The sequence below is a fragment of the Procambarus clarkii genome, chromosome 53, assembly GCF_040958095.1.
Source record: "Procambarus clarkii isolate CNS0578487 chromosome 53, FALCON_Pclarkii_2.0, whole genome shotgun sequence".
In the NCBI taxonomy this organism is placed as follows: Eukaryota; Metazoa; Arthropoda; class Malacostraca; order Decapoda; family Cambaridae; genus Procambarus; species Procambarus clarkii.
In genome coordinates, this window is record NC_091202.1 from 14,544,585 (window position 1) to 14,562,853 (window position 18,269).

At 37.3% G+C, this 18,269-nt stretch overlaps 1 long non-coding RNA gene across 1 annotated transcript; it reads left to right on the forward strand.

Moving 5' to 3' along the window:
• The first annotated feature begins 843 nt into the window (after nucleotides 1–843).
• LOC138352294 (uncharacterized) lies at nucleotides 844–6,703 on the forward strand. Its single transcript, XR_011222751.1, has 3 exons — nucleotides 844–952; nucleotides 1,459–1,694; nucleotides 6,598–6,703. It is a non-coding gene; the product is annotated as an uncharacterized lncRNA (long non-coding RNA).
• Nucleotides 6,704–18,269: the final 11,566 nt, after the last annotated feature.

Below are 18,269 nucleotides of genomic sequence, written 5' to 3' on the forward strand. Positions count from 1 at the left end.
CTGTTAAATAATGTTGTAAACAATTAATTAAAAAAAGTCTACTTGTGGATGTCAACCAACAAACCTCACACAAAACATAGAAAAGACCTACTATATCTTATTTGGAAACAAATCAACAAATGCAATTCAGCTTCAGATAGATAATGTAAACATTAGCAATAAAAATGATGGAAAGTTTCTTAGCCTATACTTAGACAAGAGACTCAACTTCCGCACCCATATACAACACATAACTAAAAAGGTTTCTAAAACAGTTGGTATACTGTTTAAGATCAGATATTATGTACCCTACTCTGCTCTCCTCTCACTCTATTATGCACTTATCTATCCCTATCATTCTTATGGTGTTTGTGCTTGGGGTTCAACCTCTGCAAACTACCTCAAGCCCATCATCATCCAGTAAAAATCTGTTATCAGGACAATAACTAACTCTACCTTCAGACAACACACAGCTCCCTTGTTCAAATCCTTAAACATGCTAAACAAATTCACTCCATACATTCTCCTGTGTAAATTACGTTTATAAAGCCCTTTTTCTAACTGCAAACCCTGTTCTGAAACTCTTCCTGGACAGATGTAATAGAACACATGGCCACGTCCCCACCAGACATAAATATCTCTTTGATATCCCCAGAGTCAAACTTAATCTATGTAAACACTCTATGTAAATAAAGGGACCTAGTCTATGGAACTCACTCCCTTATAATGATTTGAAAAGCTGTCCAACTTCTGCCATATTCAAAAATAAAACCAAAAAGTACCTGTAGTACTTTTTAAGTACGAGGGAGTAATGCGCAAAGCGTCCCTCACCTGTGACGTCACAGCGTCATCTGACGCCATATCAACACAGCGGCCATTTTGTCGTCAGTTCAGTCATGGCGAGGACTAACCCTTCATGCAAACTGCACCTACTATCAAGAAGAAGATTTTGTGTTCCACCGATAGTATTATCGTAAGTAAACACTTATATTTTATATTTTATTATATTAATTGATTCTATTTTTCTGTAATAAAGGTCCAAAGGGTTAAGGAACAAGGGTGTAGCGATACTGACGCTCAGTGCGCTCAACTCACACCAAAGTATCACCTGTGTAGCTTCTGTAATTAGTGTTAATTAGTTATGCTATAAGATAATGAAGCGAGTATAAGATTAACTCGCTACAAGGGTACTGTGTTGGGAGGTGAGGGCTGTTACTGGTGTCTGTGGGGATGTGAGGACTTGTACCAACCACTATCACCACCAGTACCTTGTCTTGCATCCTGCTTAGTATTCCTATTGAGATATGAAGTATTATTGCATTCATATAATTATTCATTCACAGTCATTACTATTTTTATGGGCTATGTTCTGTTACCCTAATGCTTTTTACCCCTGGGCATGTCCATTTACTCTCCAGCCCTTCACAAGCCACTGCTGCACCCCCTCCATGCCCATACTTACTGTGCTTATTCTTACAGGACTGCACTGCATTATGTGGTGCTCACTGCCTGGACACCTTGATACATGCATTATAGGGTTCTGGTAGTTGTTCTACTCACCAAGCCCTTCCAAGGCCAGGCTTGACATGTGAGAGCTTGGTCCAACAGGCTGTTGCTTGGACAGGCCCCTCAGGCCCACATATCCACCACAGCCTTGTTTGTCCGGCACTTCAAAATCAAATGTTTATTTACGTAAGGTACATACATATTTTTAGGTAAGGTACTCTTTATTTGGGTAAATTTATCTTCGTAGTATTTAGTTTTGGCTCGTCTAATTATCTTGGATAGCAATAACGAGTAATTCTTTGAGAATTCTTTGGAGACAATTCCTAACCTATACTTCTCCCAACCTATACTTCTTCTCAAGGTCATCTTCACTTCTTGAAGATGTTCAGGTTTTCTCTTGAAGATGTCGACGGTTGTTCCAGCAATACTGTATTTCTTTTATTCCTGAGAACCTGTTTTCAGCCATAAAAAAATAATCATGAATCCAGAAAAAAATCCCTTTTGTATCATCTGGAAATTTTCAAATATTGCTGATCAAACCTGAGTCTAAATTATTTGTATATATTATGAATTACAGAGGTCCCAGGACAGGGTTTTTAGGCACTCCACTTACATTTTCCCACTCTGACTTAACCCCCATTTATACAAACTCAGACTTATCTTTTAGCTAATAATTTATTGTACACACCATACTCAGCCTGTGTAGGGTAGTTTATTGTGCATGTGTAGTATATATATTTGTGTAGTATATTTGGTATATTTAATGCCTCTAACCTCTCCTCATAGTTCTTGTCCTTCAGTTCTGGGAGCCACTTAGTAGCATGTCTTTGCACCTTTTCCAGTTTGTTTATGTGCTTCTTAAGATATGGGCACCATTCAACCGCTGCATATTCCAACTTTGGTCTAACAAAAGTCGTGAACAATTTCTTGAGTATTTCGCCATCCATGCATTTAAAAGCTCTGAATATTATCCTTTACCTGCAATTGGTTGTTGCTGTATTTATAGAATATGATTTGTTCTACTTTACATTTGTTTGTTCCTTTTTTTCAAAATTTCTTTCTGCCTCTCTCCTCACTGCCGTGTAGTTGTTTCTCTTTGTATTACTGGTATGTTTGGGGGTTTGGCCTCTTCGTATATTGATTCCATTTTTGTGTCTTTTGGTCTCTGTCCGTCTTGAAATTTCAGTTGAACAAATCCTGTTTCCTAGTTCTGCATCTTTGTTTTGGTATAAATGTTTTTGTTCCTTTATCATATATTTCACAAAATTGACATACTGTGCATTAATTCATCTCAATTACTTTCTTTCCTAACAGCAAGCCTTTCCAGTAAAATTCTTTGAATTCTTTTCTGACTTCTGGCCTAATGTTTGTTTTATCCTAGTGTGTATGATGCCTAGCGTGTGTCTGGTGCCTGTTGTGTTAAACCGAAGATAAATGCATAAGTATAGGTCAGTAATTTCTCCAGCTTTGAAAGGGGCTTTCATTATGCAGCAGTATTCCACTCTAGAGAGCACTAGCGTCTTGAAAACTATCATCATCGGTATAGCATCTCTAGTGTGAAAAGTTCTTGTTATCTATCCTGTCATTTTTCTTGCAGTTGTGACGGCTACTTTATTGTGTTCTTTAAATGTAAGGCCTTCTGACATCAGTACACCCAAATCCTTTACGTTGCTTTTCCATTCAATGTTATGATTTGACTGAGTTTTGTAAGTGGTTTCCGTTTTTATATTTTCATTTTTTCCGTAGCGCATGAGCTAAAACTTATGTTCGTTAATCACCATGTTATTTTCTGTAGCCCATAGAAAGACCTGATTTACATCTGATTGGAGGTTTGCCGTGTCCTCTATGTTGCCTACTCTCGTGAAGATTCTAGTGTCATCTGCAAAGGATGATACAGTACTATAGGTTGTGTCCTTGTCTATGTCCGATATGAGGATGAGAAAAAGTATTGGAGCAAGCACAGTACCCTGGGGGACTGAGCTCTTTACGGTTGATGGTCCAGATTTTATTTTGTTGACTACTACACATTGGGTTCTATTAGTCAGGAAGTTGTATATCCATCTGCCTATTTTTCCGGTAATTCCTTTTGAACGCATTTTATGTGCAATAACACAATGGTCACATTTGTCAAAGGCTTTTTTTTTGTCAAAGCGTTTTGTTTGTCTTCCATGGACATCTAGTGCCATGTCAGAGTGGTCCAGCAACTGTGATAGGCAAGAGCGCCCTGTTCTGAAACCATGTTGTCTGGGGTTATGGAGATGCTGTGATTCCATGTATTTTGTGATCTTACTTCTTAGCATTCTCTCAAAGATTTTTATGATGTGCGATGTTAGTGCTATCGGTGTGTAGTTTTTTGCCTCTGCTTTATTTCCTCCTTTATGGGGCGGTGCTATCTCTGCTGTTTTTAGTATGTCAGGGATAATGCCAGTATCTTGGCTTTGTCTCCAAAGAATGTGAAGGGCCTGCGATAACATTTTTTACAGTTCTTGATGAATATAGAGTTCCAAGAGTCAGGGCCTGGTGCAGAGTGCATAGGCATACTGTCTATGGCTCCTTCAAAATCCAGTGGGGATAGGATCACATCTGATTTATGATTTGATGTTGGTATCATATCCATGAAAAATTCATTTAGGTTATCAATCAGATGGATGGAGAGATACACTCGTGGTGTCCCATTTTCCCAGCACTCTTTGTCATATAATGCTTTGAAACTTTTGACGGTTTTGGCCTCCACCACCTTCTCACCTAACTTGTTCCAACCGTCTACCACTCTGTTTGCAAAAGTGAATTGTCTTACATTTCTTCGGCATCTTTGTTTAGTTCGTTTAAATCTATAACCTCTTGTTCTTGAAATTCCAGGTCTCGGGAAATCTTCCCTATCAAGTTTATCAATTCCTGTTACTGTTTTGTACGTAGTGATCATATCTCCTCTTTTCCTTCTGTCTTCTAGTTTTGGAATATTTAATGCCTCTAATGTCTCCTCATAAATCCTGCCCTTCAGTTTTGGTATGAATGTTTGTGTGCCTTCATCGTATATTTTGCAAAATATGGAATACATCTCATTTACTTTACTTTAAGAATATGGTTCGATCAATTAAAAGCCCTCTTGTTCAAATTGCAAAGAGACTGAAAGAGATGCAGCATGCTCAATGGATTATATATTAGTGATCATTATTAGGAATATATATTAGTGAATCATATTAGTGATTCAATTATTATGGTCATAAAACAATAAACAAATAGTTTTGCTGTTATTACACTCTATTCACAGGTTATATATAAGTATCTGCATGTTTTGTTCACCATTACAAACCACTAAGTTGGTTTGATTTTTGTTGAGATTGTTATTTATGATAAGATTCCTTACGTTATCTGAGAATGAAGCTATGTTGGTATTGGGAAATCTATAGATGGCACTTATAGTCAAGGAGGATTTAAGGGATTTACTGGAGAACTTGGCAAAGGTATATTCACAATAGTCGTCTCTATTACTAATGAGACTATTGCAGATGAAGGTATCTTTGTAAGATATTGCTATGCCACCTCCTTTTTTTTATTAGGCCTGCAGTTGTGAATGGCTTTATTATCAGCCAAGTTGTAGCATACAACATAGCATATATATGTATATGGCATACATATATATATATATATATATATATATATATATATATATATATATATATATATATATATATATATATATATATATATATATATATATATATATATATATATAGACATATGTCGTACCTAGTAGCCAGAACTCACTTCTCAGCCTACTATTCAAGGCCCGATTTGCCTAATAAGCCAAGTTTTCCTGAAATAATATATTTACTATAATTTTTTTCTTATGAAATGATAAAGCAACCCTTTTCTCTATGTATGAGGTCAATTTTTTTTTATTGGAGTTAAAATTAACGTAGATATATGACCGAACCTAACCAACCATACCTAACCTAACCTAACCTATATTTATAGGTAAGGTTAGGTTAGGTAGCCAAAAAAAGCTAGGTTAGGTTAGGTTAGGTAGGTTAGGTAGACGAAAAAACATTAATTCATGAAAACTTGGCTTATTAGGCAAATCGGGCCTTGAATAGTAGGCTGAGAAGTGCGTTCTGGCTATTAGGTACGACATATATATATATATATATATATATATATATATATATATATATATATATATATATATATATATATATATATATATAATATATTCAAAATTCGTCAGTCTACTACATTTTTGTTGTTGCTTTTAGGTGATGCTTTTAACCAGTGTACGTGGGTCTGATTGTGCAACCATGGTTCGAAGAATAATGAAGATATGAACAAACGGCCTGTGGTCACTATACAGTCTGGAAGGGCAAAAGAAGAAATTGGCATTTCTACAAAAACAAGAACTATATAATGTTATTTTAAGTAAGTAACCAAAAAATTAAATAATTTTTTTAAAGTTTAAAATTCACTTAAAAATTTAAATTTTAAGTTAAAAAATTTTAACCAAAAAACTTAATATTTTTCATATTTGGAACCATTCCATAATATTTTCCCAAGCATAAATGATTATATTTCTATCACTTGCTCTTAAGATTGTTTCATTTAATAGAGGTTGGGCATAATTGTTCTCTGCTGCTAATAGAACTGACTGACTTAGCTATAGGAAAATGTAAACTTAATTGGTTTATCCAATACAGTATTTTGCAGTTTATTTCATGATCCTGTGCTTAATACTTGCATAAATAGTAGATTACAAAATGCATTTTTATATCATTAGTATTGAATAATAATAATGCAAATAATTGACTTATAAATGATGTACAATTAATTGGTAGGTGATATTATATTATTAATATTTTTTCATTCTTGCAAAGCCTTAACAAAGCCATTAACATGTTAATATAAACTTGATCACCTTCCACTTATTTTCTCATGTGCTACCTACATGTACAAAACCTTATTCCTAAATGCATATTTTGTTCTGAAACTTGTCCTTTATATGTTGTGTATCACCATCTCTGGAGAGTTTTATCTGATTGATGTATAAATTACTTTTAATTTTACAGAATATTATTGTTATACTGAATTTATTATTATATAAATAACTTAATTTTACAGAATCATCTATCAACGCACATCCACAAGTTGAGGAGGAGGATGTGACCTTCCAGATTTCTGAAGTACTGAAACATGCACCAAACAGGCCTGGTGGATCTAGGTACAAGGTAAAATAATTTAATTTTTTTTTTTTTTTTTTTTTTACTAATTGTCTGATATATATATATATATATATATATATATATATATATATATATATATATATATATATATATATATATATATATATATATATATATATATATAATGTGTCGTACCTAGTAGCCAGAACGCACATCTCAGCCTACTATGCAAGGCCCGATTTGCCTAATAAGCCAAGTTTTCATGAATTAATGTTTTTTCGACTACCTAACCTAACATTTTCAGCTACCTAACCTAACCTATAAAGATAGGTTAGGTTCGGTCATATATCTATATTAATTTTAACTCCAATAAAAAAAGAATTGACCTCATACATAATGAAATGGATAGCTTTATCATTTCATAAGAAAACAAATAGAGAAAATATATTAATTCATGAAAACTTGGCTTATTAGGCAAATCGAGCCTTGCATAGTAGGCTGAAAAGTGCGTTCTGGCTACTAGGTACGACATATATATATATATATATATATATATATATATATATATATATATATATATATATATATATATATATATATATATATATATATATATATATATATATATATATGTCGTACCTAGTAGTCAGCACGCACTTCTCAGCCTACTATGCAAGGCCCAATTTGCCTAATAAGCCAAGTTTTCAGGAATTAATTGTTTTTCGACTACCTAACCTACCTAACCTTACCTAACCGAACTTTTTCTGCTACCTAACCTAACCTAACCTATAAAGATAGGTTAGGTTAGGTAGGGTTGGTTAGGTTTGGTCATATATCTACGTTAATTTTAACTCCAATAAAAAAAAATTGACCTCATATATAATGAAATGGGTAGCTCTATCACTTCATAAGAAAAAAATTAGAGAAAATATATTTATTCAGAAAAACTTGGCTTATTAGGCAAATTAGGCCTTGCATAGTAGGCTGAGAAGTGCATTCTGGCTACTAGGTACGACATATATATATATATATATATATATATATATATATATATATATATATATATATATATATATATATATATATATATATATATATATATATATATATATAGTGTGTGTGTAATTACCTAAGTGTAGTTACAGGATGAGACCGTCTTCCCAGCACTCTTTGTCATATAACGCTTTGAAACTACTGACAGTCTTGGCCTCCACCACCTTCTCACCTAACTTGTTCCAACCGTCTACCACTATTTGCGAAAGTGAATTTTCTTATATTTCTTTAGCATCTGTGTTAAGCTAGTTTCAATCTATGACCTCCTGTTCTTGAAGTTCCAGGTCTCAGGAAATCTTCCCTGTCGATTTTATCAATTCCTGTTACTATTTTGTATGTAGTGATCATATCACCTCTTTCTTCTGTCTTTTAGTTTTGGCATATTTAATGCCTCTAACGTCTCCTCGTAGCTCTTGCCCTTCAGTTCTGGGAGCCACTTAGTACCATGTCTTTGCACCTTTTCCAGTTTGTTGATGTGCTTCTTAAGATATGGGCCAACTTCTGTTGTTGGGCACCACACAACAGCTGCATATTCTAGCTTTGGCGTAACAAAAGTCATGAACAATTTCTTTAGTATATCACCATCCATGTATTTAAACGCAATTCTAAAGTTAGAAAGCGTAGCATAGGCTCCTCGCACAATATTCTTTATGTGGTCCTCAGGTGATAGTTTTCTATCTAGAACCACCCCTAGATCTCTTTCTTTATCAGAATTCTTTAAAGATTTCTCACATAATGAATAGGTTGTGTGGGGTCAATGTTCTCCTGTTCCACATTCCATAACATGGCATTTATTAACATTAAATTCCATTTGCCAAGTGGTGCTCCATATACTTATTTTATCCAGGTTTTCTTGAAGGGCATGACAATCATCTAAATTTCTTATCCTTCCTATTATCTTAGCATCATCAGCAAACATGTTCATGTAATTCTGTATACCAACTGGTAGATCATTTATGTAGACAATAAACATCACTGGTGCAAGAACTGAACCCTGTGGTACTCCACTTGTGACATTTCTCCAGTCCGATACATTGCCTCTGATTACTGCCCTCATTTTTCTATCAGTCAGAAAATTTTTCATCCATATTAGAAGCTTGCCTGTCACCCCTCCAATATTTTCCAGTTTCCAGAACAACCTCTCTATGTGGAACTGTCGAATGCCTTTTTTAGGTCCAGATAGATGCAGTCAACCCAACCATCTCTTTCCTGTAATATATCTGTTGCTCGATCATAGAAACTGAGTAAATTCGATACACAGGATCTTCCAAATCGAAAACCATACTGTCTGTCTGAAATTATATCATTTCTCTCCAGGTGTTCTACACATTTAGTTTTAATTATTTTTTCCAATATTCCAATTCCATTTTTTTCCAATAATGTGTGTGTGTGTATGTATATTTGTGTTGTTGAATATGACCGAAAGTCATAGTCTTTCTGCCCCTCTCCTTACTGCTATTGTTGTTTCTCGCATCTTTGTATTGCTTGTATGTTTGGGCAATTTTTCCCCTTTTCCTAGTTCTGCATCTCTGCTTTAGTATAAATTTTGTTGTGCCATTATCATATATTTCACAAAACTTGACATACATCTCATTTACTTCGTGTCCTAACAGCAAGTGTTTGTCAAATTCCTTAAGGAAATATCTGAGTTCCCCATAATGACCTCTCCACAAGTCAGGTTTTTCAACTGCTTCAAGCTCATTTTCTTCCAGATTATAATGCATTTCATACTTTATTCCCAAAAAGACATGGTCACTTTTACCCAAGTGACCATGTCACTTGGGTAAAAGGAGGGAGGTACTGAAAGGAGGAAAAGGGAGGTACCAAAGGAGGGAGGTACTGAATGATAAATATATCTCTCTTTCCTGGTAAATATAATATCCAGCATGGAGGGAACATCCCCTTCCCTCATCCTCGTAGCTTGTTTAACATGTAGAAACATGAATGTTTACAGGGTGAGGTTTACGAAATTATATATATATATATATATATATATATATATATATATATATATATATATATATATATATATATATATATATATATATATAATTGGTCTCTGGTCTCTCTCTCTCTCTCTCTCCCTCTATATATATATATATATATATATATATATATATATATATATATATATATATATATATATATATATATATATATATATATATATATATATATATAAAGTTTGTGTGTGTGTAATTTATATAAATAAATAATTAAATATTAATTTTGTTAATATCTTTTCAGGGAAAACTTGCAAGTACAATTCGTATACAAGAGGGGCAACAAGAGCCAGAGGATGTCTACTAAGAAAATATATAAGTCTTTACCCTCACACTCTTGATATATGGTCTTCTCTGGTCTCTTTATTTTCTCTCCTCACAAATGTCCCTTTTTTTTTATTTCTTTTACGTTTCTCTCCTGTTTTTCTTGTCTTTTAATCTCTCCTTTCCTTCTCTCTTCTAACACCTCTCGTTTCCTGTCTCTTCTAGCTTCTCTCTTCCTTTACTTTTTATATTTGTAGTATTCATTTATGTCATTTTTATCTTGTATATTTTTCTTGTATCTTTTTCTTATCTTGTGTTTCTCTTCCCCTTCTCTTCAATGATTTCTCATTTCTCTCCTCTCTCTGTTGTTTCTGTTCTGTCTTCTCTCTCCTTGCCTTAATTTTGTTCTGTCTCCTCTTTTGTTGTGTGTGTGTCTTTCTGTCTCTGTCTGTCTGTCTGTCTGTCTCTCTCTCTCTCTCTCTCTCTCTCTCTCTCTCTCTCTCTCTCTCTCTCTCTCTCTCTCTCTCTCTCTCTCTCTCTCTCTCTCTCTCTCTCTCTCTCTCTCTCTCTCTCTCTCTCTCTCTCTCTCTCTCTCTCTGGCTCTCTGGCTCTCTCTCTCTGGCTCTCTCTCTCTCTCTCTCTCTCTCGCTCTCTCTCTCTGTCTCTCTTGCTCTCTCTCTCTCTCTCTGGCTCTCTCTCTCTCTCTCTGGCTCTCTCTCTCTCTCTCTGGCTCTCTCTCTCTCTGGCTCTCTCTCTCTCTCTCTCTCTGGCTCTCTCTCTCTCTCTGGCTCTCTCTCTCTCTCTGGCTCTCTCTCTCTGGCTCTGGCTCTCTCTCTCTGGCTCTCTCTCTCTCTGGCTCTGGCTCTCTCTCTCTCACTCTGGCTCTGGCTCTCTCTGGCTCTCTCTCTCTCTCTCTCTCTGGCTCTGGCTCTCTCTCTCTCTCTGGCTCTCTCTTTCTCTCTGGCTCTCTCTCTCTCTCTCTCTCTGGCTTTCTCGCTCTCTCTGGCTCTCTGGCTCTGTCTCTCTCTCTCTCTCTCTCTCTCTCTCTCTCTCTCTCTCTCTCTCTCTCTCTCTCTCTCTCTCTCTCTCTCTCTCTCTCTCTCTCTCTCTCTGGCTCTCTCGCTCTCTCTGGCTCTCTTTCTCTCTGGCTTTCGCTCTCTGGCTCTCTCTCTCTCTCTGGCTCTCTCTCTCTCTCTCTCTGGCTCTCTCTCTCTCTGGCTCTCTCTCTCTCTCTCTCTCTCTCTCTGGCTCTCTCTCTCTCTCTCTCTCTCTGGCTCTCTCTCTCTCTCTCTCTGGCTCTCTCTCTCTCTCTGGCTCTCTCTCTGGCTCTCTCTCTCTCTCTCTCTGGCTCACGCTCTCTCTCTCTCTGGCTCTCTATTTCTCTGGCTCTGTGGCGCTCTCTCTCTGGCTCTCTCTCTCTCTCTCTCTCTCTGGCTCTCTCTCTCTCTCTCTCTCTCTGGCTCTCTCTCTCTCTTTCTCTGGCTCTCTCTCTCTCTCTGGCTCTCTCTCTCTCTCTCTCTGGCTCACGCTCTCTCTCTCTCTGGCTCTCTATTTCTCTGGCTCTGTGGCGCTCTCTCTCTGGCTCTCGCTCTCTCTCTCTGGCTCTCGCTCTCTCTCTCTGGCTCTCGCTCTCTCTCTCTGGCTCTCATATTTCATTTGATTTCAAAATGTCTGAGATTTTTTACTTAATCTAAGTTATATTGCATGGTGCTAATATGAATATTATACATGACTTTTTTCTTTTTTTTCTCTTTCTCCCTTTCTTTCTCTTTCTTTCCTTCTCTCTCTTTTTCTTTCTCTTTCTACATGAATATTATACTTGACTGTGTTTACATTCACTTGTAGATTTTTATTTTTAGTTAATTAGTCCTAAACTTTTGATTTATAGATTTTTATTATTAGTCATAGAAAAACTATAGTGTTATATGTATACTCCGGAAAATTTTACTTGTTTTAGTTTTAAGTAACAATAACTGCTTATAACGTCAGACTGATCTCAGCATGACATGAATCACAGGCTGCTTGATCACAAAATCTATTGTGTTCACATATTGCATATATAGATTTTTATAGATTTTAAATTTTTACTTTTATATTCTGTTATAGATATAGTCTATATATCTCGAGCTATTACATATATTTTGTTGTATTACTCATTCTTAATTAAATAAATATAATATTTTAATTCTCTTTTTGTACCCTATTTATTTGTAATTTACACATACATATATAGGATGTCCATTTCTTTCTCAGATATGTCTTCTTTCTTTCTCTCCCTTTCTATTTCAGATATGAATTACAAAATTATTATACCCTAATTTACCCTAAACGTTTTAATGTAGGTAATTAAAAGATTATAAAAAAGTTTTTAGAAATGTTAATTATTTACGTTCTAAGGTTGTATATAAAAGTTCTCAAAAAACATTTTCTAAACGTAATTATAAACGTGCTGAAAACAATGAAATGTCGTTTTTAGGATGTTTTAAAAACATGAAAATGTTTGCTGGGAAGGCTTGAGTGTTATTTCTTAGAGTTAGATTTGATGTGAGCACTTGGCGGTCAATTGTGGTGCTTCTTCTTTATGATAGGTGCAGTTTGTGTCAAGGTTTTCTCTTAATACTCGTGCTGGACATCGCCGGCGGGTGCTGCTAAAATGGCAGCGGTTGTTTACCCTCTCATCACCTAAGCGTTCCAATGTTTTTGTCGGGTTCCATATATCATTTTTCCTACTTCTTATTTTTTATGTTTATAACTGATCATTTACAATTTACGCTTGTATTTATCCTCATGCTTTTCAATCAAAGAATGTACTTTGGAATTGTTTCTTTAAACATAATGCCACACGAATATACTTTTTGAAGGAAACAGCTCTCCCACAGGGATACAAGATACTCCTTACATTGACAACACAAATTTTTTTGCCATTTCGGACACCAGTTTTGGACGTTTCGCTTATGTGTGCGTGTTCAATATTAAATCGACTATATAATGCTATTAATAATTAAATTATTGTAAATTAAATAATTAAATTATTTATTATAAATAAATACTTAAAAAATGTATTTTGTATGTTGTATTAAAAATTAAAAATACGGATGTACAAGTTCAAGTATATTTATTGAGATAAGAAAGAAATACATCTCAAAGGGATAGAGTAGCTTAGGCTATTTCTACCTCCCTCTACCTCAAGTCCCTCAAGGGGCGCACAAATTCAGTGAGTACAAATAGACAAATAACATTACAAGAATTCCATTTAACATTGCAGGTTAATATAGTAAGCACAGCATATAATTGTTACACTCTTGGTCACTATGTGATGGAGTGCGAAAAGATACGTGAATTTAGAGACAATTCTATAACCAATGTTCCAGCGATGTGTCAATATTTCATTCAAAATGATCTGCTACCAGAAATTTTAGCCAAATATCCCCAGTTTGCTAACTGTAGGTAGTAACTAAGTGATTGTAACCTATCCACCGCTTCCCACTGGATGGGGGGCGGTGTGCAGGACAAACATATAAATTGTGACACTAGCTCTCCACATATGTCAGTTGCTTAATTTAGAACCTGTACTTGAGGTCGATCTCGAACCCATTGTTGATGTGATGACTTATATTGAATTTTGTAACTAGCTCATCAAGATTGTAACTTGCTTAGCTAAATGAATTGTGGGGTTCAGTCCCTGAGCCCATTATGTACCTCTGTAACCCTTTCCACTACCGCACACAAGATGGGTATGGGGTGCATAATAAATGAACTAAACTAACTCTTGGGGCAAAATTCTTGTAGCTCCTAAGTATACTGTCTATCATACCATTATCACACATCCAAACAATTTGATGTGGTACACTACTTATATTTCCTTATTTTTATAGTTATCAATAAGTTGACACTCTAATACATAATGTTCTAAGGTGTGGGCGTGCGGCATACTACATAATTTACACTCCTTATCTTTTTCATTGACATCAACACCGTATTGGAGATATATTTGTATCTTAATCTTAATCTCATGTAAATTGAATCCTTCCAAGTAGACTTTCCTTTACCATAAGTGAAGGACGAATTTGTATTTATTACTGAATAATTCTTAAGTGTGTTATTACTGTCCACCATTGCCATTCTCTTAATCATTTCTTCACCCTCTTGGATCATCTTGATTCATGTTTTTATTTGTTTCAAGGTTAACTGACATACAACATCAACAAGAGTTTTTTCAGTGGCTCTCTTCGCTATGTCATCAACTACCTCATTCAACAGTATTCCCACATGTGAAGGGATCCACATGAATCTTACTTTATACCCAGTTTTTTCTAATTTCTTAACATTCTCTCTACACTCTATCACAATATTCTGATATACTGGGCGTCTGCTATTTAAAGACTCTAACGCTCCTCTGCTGTCAATAAAGAAGCAGGCATTTTTACCACATTTGACTACTTCCTGTAATCCTGCTAATACACCTTGGAGTTCAGCCTGCGTTGAAGAGACATTGTCAGTTAAGCGGCGTCCAATAACAGTATCTACAGTGCCGATGTCAGTGTACTCCCTATTCAAGACTCCACATCGATCCTGCCTTCCCATCCCTATAGCTACTTACCCATCACAATAAACATGTAGAGTGTTTTCTGTAGGCAATTTTCTAATTATACAATCATATGTTGCCCTCAGCTCTCCTATTCCATACATACTTTTTTTCTTTTGCAAGGGAGTAATTACTACATCTACATTACAATCCTCCCATGGTGGTATGAATTTTCTCTTGGGCACAGCAATACACTCTGTAATAACATCATACTTAATAACATTAGAACATAGGGTATTCATATATGCTCTTTTCTTCATCATACATTGTTCATTACTTCCCACCTTTTGAACCGAGAGGATTAATTCATTAGCTCTCCCACCTCTCATTAATCTAATGGCAGAGGCTACATTTATCTCTACAATTCTATCCCCAATACTCTGCAGATTCAACTCCATCCTCATTATCTTATTCATAGCATTTCTTGGGCATCCTAAGATAATTCTCATGGCTTCATTTTGTACCTTCTCCAACTTGCCCATCCTACCTTTACCAAAACAAGAAATGACAGATGCAGCATAATCAATAAGAGATCTTACAGTACTCAAGTACATCATTCGTTGCAAGTCTTACCTGGGACGCGGTCGGGTCAAGATCGACTATACCGTATAGTCTGACTGTATAGATCGACCTGCTCCGCACCTTCCCCCCCCCCTTCCCCATGCTGGGTACTGAGATGGAGACTCAGTCACCAGAAGAACTGGCTACTTCCCACGGCGATATTAACATGGACTCTGAAAGCAGCCAGTCAGACGAGGAGGGCGAGTATCAAGAAGTTCTGACAAGGAATTAGAACAAACGCAGAAGACAGGAGGCAAGGACGGGAGACATCTCCCGTCACGCAGGGTGCAATCGCACCTCCACAGATCTCCAGTATCATCTATTGATACTGGAAATGGCTCAAAAGGGCCACCACTTATGGGCTATTCATGCCCAAGCCACCTTTTGGGTGGCTTAATCTTCTCTCTCTCTCCTCTTCACGACGAGAGACATCTCCCGTCACGCAGGGTGCAGTCGCACCTCCACAGATCTCCAGTATCATCTATTGATACTGGTGATGGCTCAAAAGGGCCACCACTTACGAGCTATTCATGCCCGTGCCACCTTTTGGGTGGCTTCATCTTCATCTTAACACATTCACAAGGGACACATCTCCCGTCATGCAGGGTGCATTCGCACCTCCACAGATCTCCAGTATCAGTTCTTGATACTGGTAATGGCTCAAAAGGGCCACCACTTACGGGCTATTCATGCCCGTGCCACCTTTTGGGTGGCTTAATCTTCATCAATCAATCAATCACAGGAGGCAAGGCGTAGTGTGGACAGTAATGGTACACTTAACGGAAACGACAAGAGAATGAAGAACGACGCCGAGACTGATGCAGACAAACGGACGGAACGATGTCAGGAAGGTGAGGGTCAGCGGAGATGGAGGCTTCTCTTCCCTGCCTCATGCACGTTGGCCTATCATCAGAAGCTGCTGTGGACCGTCACACTCGGAAGAGAACACCGCAAGTTCGAGCCCCTGCTGAAGGAAGGTGTAAACAGACCTTACTTAACGGTAGGTTCTATGGAGGCAGTGAAGTTTCTTAGCCAGCAAGGATATGATGGAATTGTTATGGAAATACCGGAGGGGAACGAGAAGCTGACGAAGGTAATTATATATAAATACCCTCAGATTCTGGACCCCGAGTTCATCCTCGACGACCAACGATTTGTGTGGGCCAAGCGTCACCTTATTAAAGGTGAAGCTAGGAGTCAGGTGGTGGCTCTAGTGAGAGGTGAAGTACCCGAGAAAGTGTTCATCACCGGGGCTGGCTACAGGCATGTAGCAAAGTATGTGGAAGAGCCCATAATATGCCTGAAATGCTGCAGATGGGGGCATAAATCCTGGAGCTGTCAAAATGATCCACGATGTCGTTTCTGCGGAAAGTCTCACCTCTCTAATGTGTGTAGAAACAGACTTAATCTGGGTGAGAAAATAGTTCCCAGATGCTGCAACTGTGGAGGTGTTCACAATGCCAGCTCGGCTGTGTGTAGCATGAGGCCGAGTATGGGTGTTCTCCGGCCGGTGAATGTTACAGAGCAAGCAAGAGCTCTTACCTAGACACCGGGAGCACAGCAAAACAGTCTGCCCCAAACAGTGCCAGTGAACCGGACGAATGCGTGGGTAAAGGAGTCACCTTTACTTAGGCAGGCTCCAGCAACAAGCAGCCACGCCACCACTCAGGACTCCGGCAGTGACAGTGTAACGGTGAGTGAAGTGGCTACTGTGGCTCAGAAAGAGGGTCATAATGATATGGTCAAGGAGGTGTGGACTGAACTTAGAAAAGTTGGTGAGTTCCTCCAAAATCTTGGGCAGAGAATCGAGTCCATCGAGGCGAAATTAAACGTTCAGGAGGTCAAGGAAAATCACAAAACGGTGAAGGATAATCAGGATATAGTGGCTGAGGACAATAATGAAATATTGAGTGATGAAATGAAGGAAAGTGAAGTGTGTGTGAATGATGATAGTCGTAGTGAAAGGAAGAACCCAATAATTACACATAAAATGAAGGAATCATTTGGGCCAATAATGGACGTCACAGGACTGAAAAAATCTCTTGAGAATCGCAATGTCGCTTTTACTCGTGAACTTGGGAGAAGGTGGGAGATGTTATACAAGGTATGGCTATCATTTAGTGAACTTATTGGGGATGACTTAGACAGTGAATTGATTATTAATGGATCACCCTAGACTGAAAGTGTTGTCATGGAATGTTAATGGTTTAAGAAACAGGGTTACAGATGTTCATTGTTATGTGATGGGAAATGATATTGATGTAGCTCTCCAGGAGACAGGGGATAGGAATGAAGGCTTATTGAAATTAAATGGCTATAAAGGGTTTAACCTCTTCGCCGCAAATAACATCAGAGGCACGTCGATTTATGTTAAGAACTCCATACCAGCAGAGTTAGTAGAACCGCCATCAAAAACGCAAGGTATAGAGAGTGTCTGTGGTAAATTATCATTAAGGGAAGGGGAATTTATTGTAGTTAATTTGTATGTATCAGGAACTGCTTCGACGCTAACTATTTACCTGACTGCATTTATACTAATCCTTCACTGGTCATTGGGGACCTTAATGCTCGGCACACAAGCCTTGGGACAGTGGGTAGTATTAATGCTAATGGGGTCAAGTGGTTACAGTTTCTACAAGATCATCCAGATACCTGTCTATTGGGAAACAATGAACCAACTCACATCAGGGGAGGACGGCTTGACTATGCCTGCATTTTAAACTCTCAGGGGATTATGGGGGAGGCTCGGGTTGTTCGGGAACTACTTAGTGACCACTTTGCCTTGAACGTTGAATTACCACTGGGGAAAAAACAAGTCCACTTTCAAAGGAAAAGGCTAAATATTAATAAAGATATGAAAAATTATTTTATTCAAAATATGGGAGATTGGTATCAACAATACACGCCGCTCTGCGTTGATAGTTTTTACGAGGACATGGTCGAGAACATAGAGAAATTAGTACAGAGGGAAAATAACGGGGGCAGGGGAAGCAAGACGCACGGACCTAAGAAATTTAAATATTCCAATGATCAGCAAGTCAAGGGGTGGGAGAGAATGCTACGGAGTGCGCATAAAGAATGGTTAAAAAATGGAATGAGGGATGAAGAGAAAAATACAATGTTGGAAGTGGCTAGGGAATGCAG